Raw genomic sequence first — 6000 nt, 5'->3', positions numbered from 1 at the left:
ACTACTTATTTATTGATATTTATTCATTTATTTTACTCACTTGTATAGCACCATTAATTCCACAGCGCTTTACAGACATTATCGACAATGACCCTATTGGGGCTCACAATCTAAATTCCCTATCTGTCTTTGGAGTGCGGGAGGAAACCAGAGAACCCAGAGGAAACCCACGCAAACACGGGGAGAACATACAAACTCTATGTATTGTATGTTTTCTGCAATATGATCATCACAAATGTTCCCTCTGTTGAGAAACCTTTTTATATCTTTTTATTTTCAATGGATTATTTTCTGTTGAAGATATATAACATATTTTCTGGACATTTCTGTTCACTTTTTCCAAGTGGTTTATTTATCGCTGAGTTGGTGGGGTGGTGTTTATTATGGCCTGTGCAGACCAAAGTCTACAAAGATAAAAGCTGCCTACTTCAAGAAAAAGCTGACAAAGCAAAGATGGAAATCCTACAGAAGAAGCAAAGGGACAGAAGATCTTGACTGATTCCTCAGGCTTTATAGGCTGAGAATCCACAAGACTTTTTTTTACCTTTAGGTCACGTTCACACGTTCAGTATTTGGTCAGTATTTTACATCAGTATTTGTAAGCCAAAACCAGAAGAGGAATAATCATAGGAAAAGTATAATAGAAACTCATCACCACTTCTGCATTTTTTGGCTCTCAAATACTCATGTAAAATATTGACCAAATACTGAACGTGTGAACGTGGCCCAAGTCTGTATATTTAGTTTGGTTCCTGCTCTTTTTCCTGGTTATCTTTTTCTTGCTTTATAGGATGCGGCAAAGAAGATTCTTCAGAAGATGAACTATATTTGTTATTGTTATATCATGTACTATATAATTCTTCTATAGCGATATCTACAGACACCAGGCAGGCAGTGTGCAGCCTCAGCGATTAGTGTGTATTTCTCCCCTTTATTTTGGTTTAGTCCTTCTAGCAGTGTTGGATTCTCCTCCCCTACAAATATGTAACATTTGGTTTCTTCCTCTGTGACCAGTATTTCTGTTACCTCAGAATTTCTGTCAGGTAAGTGTGAGAGGAATAGTGAGGTAAGTGTGAGCGAGATAAGGAGGTAAGTGTGAGCGGGATAACAAGGCAAGTGTGAGCGGTATAAGGAGGTAAGTGTGAGCGGGATAACAAGGTAAGTGTGAGCGGGATAACAAGGTAAGTGTGAGCGGGATAATGAGGTAAGTGTGAGCGGGATAACGAGGTAAGTGTGAGCGGGATAAGGAGGTAAGTGTGAGCAGGATAACAAGGTAAGTGTGAGTGGGATAACAAGGTAAGTGTGAGCGGGATAACAAGGTAAGTGTGAGCGGGATAACGAGGTAAGTGTGAGCGGGATAACAAGGTAAGTGTGAGCGGGATAAGGAGGTAAGTGTGAGCGGGATAACAAGGTAAGTGTGAGTGGGATAACAAGGTAAGTGTGAGCGGGATAACAAGGTAAGTGTGAGCGGGATAACGAGGTAAGTGTGAGCGGGATAACAAGGTAAGTGTGAGCGGGATAATGAGGTAAGTGTGAGAGGAATAGTGAGGTAAGTGTGAGCGAGATAAGGAGGTAAGTGTGAGCAGGATAACAAGGTAAGTGTGATCGGGATAACAAGGTAAGTGTGAGCGGGATAACAAGGTAAGTGTGAGCGGGATAACGAGGTAAGTGTGAGCGGGATAACGAGGTAAGTGTGAGCGGGATAAGGAGGTAAGTGTGAGCGGAATAAGGAGGTAAGTGTGAGCGGGATAAGGAGGTAAGTGTGAGTGGGATAACGAGGTAAGTGTGAGCGGGATAACGAGGTAAGTGTGAGCGGGATAAGGAGGTAAGTGTGAGCGGGATAACAAGGCAAGTGTGAGCGGTATAAGGAGGTAAGTGTGAGCGGGATAACAAGGTAAGTGTGAGCGGGATAACAAGGTAAGTGTGAGCGGGATAATGAGGTAAGTGTGAGCGGGATAACGAGGTAAGTGTGAGCGGGATAAGGAGGTAAGTGTGAGCGGGATAACAAGGTAAGTGTGAGTGGGATAACAAGGTAAGTGTGAGCGGGATAACAAGGTGTGAGCGGGATAACGAGGTAAGTGTGAGCGGGATAACAAGGTAAGTGTGAGCGGGATAAGGAGGTAAGTGTGAGCGGGATAACAAGGTAAGTGTGAGTGGGATAACAAGGTAAGTGTGAGCGGGATAACAAGGTAAGTGTGAGCGGGATAACGAGGTAAGTGTGAGCGGGATAACAAGGTAAGTGTGAGCGGGATAATGAGGTAAGTGTGAGAGGAATAGTGAGGTAAGTGTGAGCGAGATAAGGAGGTAAGTGTGAGCAGGATAACAAGGTAAGTGTGATCGGGATAACAAGGTAAGTGTGAGCGGGATAACAAGGTAAGTGTGAGCGGGATAACGAGGTAAGTGTGAGCGGGATAACGAGGTAAGTGTGAGCGGGATAAGGAGGTAAGTGTGAGCGGGATAAGGAGGTAAGTGTGAGCGGGATAAGGAGGTAAGTGTGAGTGGGATAACGAGGTAAGTGTGAGCGGGATAACGAGGTAAGTGTGAGCGGGATAAGGAGGTAAGTGTGAGCGGGATAACGAGGCAAGTGCGAGCAGGATAATGAGGTAAGTGTGAGCGGGATAACGAGGTAAGTGTGAGCGGGATAACGAGGTAAGTGTGAGTGGGATAATGAGGTAAGTGTGAGCGGGATATCGAGGTAAGTGTGAGCGGGATAAGGAGGTAAGTGTGAGCGGGATAACGAGGTAAGTGTGAGCGAGATAAGGAGGTAAGTGCGAGCAGGATAATGAGGTAAGTGTGAGTGGGATAAGGAGGTAAGTGCGAGCAGGATAATGAGGTAAGTGTGAGCGGGATAACGAGGTAAGTGCGAGTGGAATGACCAGGTAAGAGTGAATAGGATAATCAGATAAGTGTGGGGAGGATGACCAGCTTTTACCTTTAGGAAATCCATTTACATAGTTTTCCACAGACCCTGAATGACATACTGTATCTACTATATAATTGTCTTATTCCATCTGTCTTTCTGTCTGTATGTCTGTCTGTCTGTCTGTCCTGGAAATCCCGTGTCGCTCATTGGTCCGGCAGCGGCCAATTAGCGCCGCGGGATTTCTGAAAAAAGATGGCGGCCGTTAGCGGCTCATCTGGCGGACTGAGGTCAGCGGCGATGCAGCCGGGAGATGAGCGGCGCTAGCAGCACAACTACCCCGACCGGCGCCGCTGACCTCCATGCGGCTAACGTCGGAAGATCAGCGCTTGGCCCGCTGATCTCCCGACAGCAAGTGTGAACGGAGGACCGGGGAGCGGCGCCGCCGGTCGGGATGCTTCTGCTGCGAGCAGCCGCTCATCTCCCGGCTTCTCGCAGCAGAAGGAGCCGCACAGGCAGCGCCGCTCCCCGGTCCTCGCTAATACGGAACCGCACAAGCAGCGCCGCTCCCGGGCCCACAGTAATACGACGCTGATTGGTCGCGGTGGCCGGCCGCGACCAATGAGCGAGATGTGCGGCAAATTTAAACACCGCTCTGCTGATTGGTCGCGGTGGCCGACTGCGACCAATCAGCAAGATGGGCGGCAAATTTAAACGCCGCTCTGCTGATTGGTCGCGGTGGCCGGCCGCGACCAAACAGCGAGATGGGCGGCAAATTTAAACGCCGCTCTGCTGATTGGTCGCGGCTGGCTACCGCGACCAATCAGCGAGATGGTCGGCAAATTTAAACGCCGCTCTGCTGATTGATTGGTCGCGGTGGCCAGCCGCGACCAATCAGCGAGATGGCCGGCAAATTTAAACGCCGCTCTGCTAATTGGTTGTGGCCGGCTACCGCGACCAATCAGCGAGATGGGCGGCAAATTTAAATGCCGCTCTGCTGATTGGTCGCGGTGGCCGGCTGATCAGCGAGATGGCCGGCAAATTTAAACGCCACTCTGCTGATTGGTCGCGGTGGCCGGCCGCGACCAATGAGCGAGATGGGCGGCAAATTTAAACGCCGCTCTGCTGATTAATCGCGGCCGGCCACCGCGATCAATCAGCGAGATGGGCGGCAAATTTAAACGCCGCTGTGCTGATTGGTCGCGGTTGCCGGCCGCGACCAATCAGCGATTTTGGCGCCAAATTTAAACAACGTTCTGCTGATTGCGCCCGGTCGGCCGCATACATATTCTAGAATACCCGATGCATTAGAATCAGGCCACCATCTAGTAAGTCTATATTAGGCCTCATTCAGACAACAGTGATTTTTCACGTATGCATAAAAGTGTCGGTCCAAGTGTCATCAGTGTTTTTCATCTGATCTTCATCAGTGTTTGGTCAGTTTTAACACCATCAGTTTCATCAGTGAGTTTTATTGATGAAAGAGTAAATAAGTAAAGTGCAAAGCTTCTATCTATTGGATTGTTAATCACGGACAGCACATGGACGGACAGTACATTCATGCCATTCCTGTGCTTTCCGTGATTTTTTATTGGTAATTTGATCTGTGACTTTGAATAAAAAAACAACATGGTTCCATGATTTTTTTTACGGACATATGGTCTTTAAAAAACAAAGACATGTGAACACCTCCATAGATTATAATAGGTAACCTGTGAAAACCACCGATAATTCTAAACAACTGTGACAAAAATTGTCAAAAATTCTGTGCTTAATCTTAATTGACCATTGATGTGTCAAATAAGGGGGGTACTTACTTTTTGCAATCTTTTACAATTTACATAAAATTATATCCGTACATTTGACACATGACTAAGCCTGTACAGCAGCTCCCGGAGGTTGTGCAGCACTCTGTATATTTGGCTCTGGTGTGTCCATGTTAAGATGGAAAAGTCGTCCGGATGCCCTCCCTGAAGACTTCTCATGTATTGTTGTCTGACCTGCTGCGTTCATGTGCCTGATTTTATGTGAACTGCAGTTTTCATGGCTGTTTGGGGATGACAGGGTTAACTGTTAGTCAAGGCACATTTGAGGAGGAGATATGTGGGCACTTTAGGAACTGAGTTCCTGTTTCTAGACAGTTGTTAAAGTTCTAAGGAGAAGTAACCTCTATATTGCAGAACAGCACGACTCCGTGAAGAAGGTGATAAAGCAGGGAAAGGTCCGAACGCGAGACATGGGAGGCTACTCCACCACCACCGACTTCATCAAGGCCGTTATAGACAATTTGCATGCTCGATACAGTTCTGGGTTGTGTATAGAAGAAAGAGAGATAGATCATTGTGGAGTACTCAGGTAGCAAGTCCTGAAGCATCCAACTAAGAAGTGGCAGAAGTTCCTACCTACAGCAGGCACATGGACACCTAGAAAAAGGGAATACTTAAAGGAATTCTTAGTGTTTGCCAGACCTGGAGGTCTTAGTGAAGGAATACGGGGCCGGCCAGGCTGGGACACATTCATAAAAGGAATATCAGCCCATATATAAGCGGAACGTAAGACTGTGTGTGGGAAGTCACAGCGACACACATTGACCCATGTGACTCTTATACTGACGGGATGGAAGTACCCAGAGAAACTTGCTGTACAGTTGTAACGTGACGCACCCCCTGGGCCTGCGTTGTGAGGGGAATACCCGGAGCCGGATCGCTGAGGGTTGTAGTCTCCATGTGGCGGTGACCCGGTCCGTGCCCAGGGCGGTCAAACCAGTGGCAGTTTTAGTGGTGTTATAATAAGTGTCCGATTACGCCACCCGTGGATTGCGGTCAGTGGGGACCGCCGCTGCGCTGCAGACCGCTGAGGCTGATGTTGTTTGCGCAGCTGAGTATGGGATAACTCCCCACGGGAGAAGTATTGCCTCAGGGCAGCTAGTGTGGAAGATGGGAGTGATGATGTGAGCGTCCCAGTACTAATGGTGCTGGTGCGGCGATGAAACACAGAGACGTGTGGTTGCAGTTTCCAATGCTTTACTCACAGTTGTTACTCGTGTCAATCCTGCAGGCGATGACTGCCCAAGCCGTGCTGCATCCACCAGGTGAGGGACTCGGTCAACTCCCAGGCAATTCCAGAGTGTGGCACAGGGC

The sequence above is a fragment of the Phyllobates terribilis genome, unplaced genomic scaffold (genome assembly GCF_046119375.1).
Source record: "Phyllobates terribilis strain yellow unplaced genomic scaffold, ASM4611937v1 Scaffold_9__5_contigs__length_417890890, whole genome shotgun sequence".
NCBI classification, from domain to species: domain Eukaryota; kingdom Metazoa; phylum Chordata; class Amphibia; order Anura; family Dendrobatidae; genus Phyllobates; species Phyllobates terribilis.
The sequence above is the reverse complement of the archived record's forward strand: the minus strand, read 5'-3'. Positions refer to the sequence as shown.